The sequence below is a fragment of the Habropoda laboriosa genome, unplaced genomic scaffold (genome assembly GCF_001263275.1).
Source record: "Habropoda laboriosa isolate 0110345459 unplaced genomic scaffold, ASM126327v1 scaffold801, whole genome shotgun sequence".
In the NCBI taxonomy this organism is placed as follows: domain Eukaryota; kingdom Metazoa; phylum Arthropoda; class Insecta; order Hymenoptera; family Apidae; genus Habropoda; species Habropoda laboriosa.
The window spans coordinates 793,775-795,402 of record NW_017101026.1 but is presented as its reverse complement, the minus strand read 5'-3'; positions in this window follow the sequence as shown (position 1 = coordinate 795,402).

Sequence of the window (1,628 nt, the reverse complement as noted above, 5' to 3'; positions counted from 1 at the left end):
ATACTTTTTATAATTTTATCGATAAATTACAAATATTGAAAAACATGAAACAGACACAGCCGGCGGAGACGCGGGGACTTGGGCGTCCTGGGACATCTCTTTCTTGCGGAACCGTGAAAAAACATCCTTTTCGTTTGGTTTGCGGCGACGCGCACCGTCGCGGGTCTCCCGTTTCCCCCGATTTCCAGTTCTCGGGATCGGATATAGCCCCTCTCTCCGCTCTCGTTTCTCTCTCTTTCTTGCTTCCCGCTTGTTTTCTTTCCGAGGAGAACGGAAGTGGAACGGAGAAGTCGGGGAAACGGGAAACGCGTCGGATCCGCGCGTCCCTCGGGACACTACTAAATATGTACTTTACCTATTTTTATTATTATACCGGCCGCTCGAAAATCCCCGGGTCCTGGCGCGACTGACATTTTTTTTTGTTTATTGATATATTTTCACACCGAAGTCAGAAAGGCAATACGCAGTATGAACTTACTTAGTACATTTTGTGTGTGTATGTGTGTACGCGTATGTGTGTGGCTTTTACAACTATTTTCTTCCACTTTTTGTTTTTTTTCTCTCTCTGTTTTTACTCTTCTTCCTTGCTTTCTTTCTTTTTTTTTTCTCTTTTGCTTTATTCACATTGGCGGTTCGCTTTTCGAGTTGTTCTTCTTCTTCTTCTTCTTCTTCTCGTCGTTTTTCGTATTTTCTTTTTTTTATTCTTTTCCACCTTTGTTCCACCGTTCGTTCGTTCGTTCGTTCGCCCCCCAGTAATATGTATGTATTTGCTCCCACGCGTTCTTCCTACCTCTAACAAACCTTCGTTTCTCCCTTTCTTTCCTTTTCCTCTCTCTCTTTTGTTCCCTTGCATTTTCCGCCTCGAACTTCGCCACCTCTTTTCGCCTCTACAGCGTTCCTTTCTTCACCTTCTTCTCTTTTTCCCCCTTTCTTTGTTACGTTCCGCGTGGGTTTGTCACCTACACATAAGTTTGCTGCTGCTTCGATCGTCCGTTTCGTCTTCCCCCGTTCTTCCCGAGTCTCGAAGATACGCGAGAGTAAGAGGGGGGGAGAGAGAGAGAGAGAGATGATAGATAGATAGATCGATAGATCGATAGATAGAGAGAATAGAAAGGAGCTTAAGAGGAGAGGGTGCTCTCGGAGGGGTCCTGCGGAGAGAAGATTCGTATACAGAGACGCAGCCAGTTAAAAATTCGTAACTCGCTAAAAAGAAGAAGAGAATAAGAAAGAAGAAGGAACAAGTAACGAACGAAACAGAAGCGCGGCAGAAGAAAACAGTGGGATTAGGTGGAGAGTTTCGTGATTTCGTGTCTTTCTTTCCGTAATCTCGTTCGATCGTCAATTTCCCGAATCGTCGTCTTCTTCTCAACGGGGAAAAGAGCTGGTTGATCGAAGAAAGTGTTTTCCACCTGGATCGACCTAAATTCTGCTCCCTCGTGGATTGACAATTAATCGGAACGGCGTGTCCGTGGTAGTCGAATGCTGCGTTCGAAAGAAAGAAAGAAAGTGCCAACGAAACAAAAACAATAATACCGGGTAAATTAAATATTTTCAATCGATTTTATTGAAAATAATACAACAAAATATTTCATAATAATAATAATAATAATAATAATAATTAAAAATAA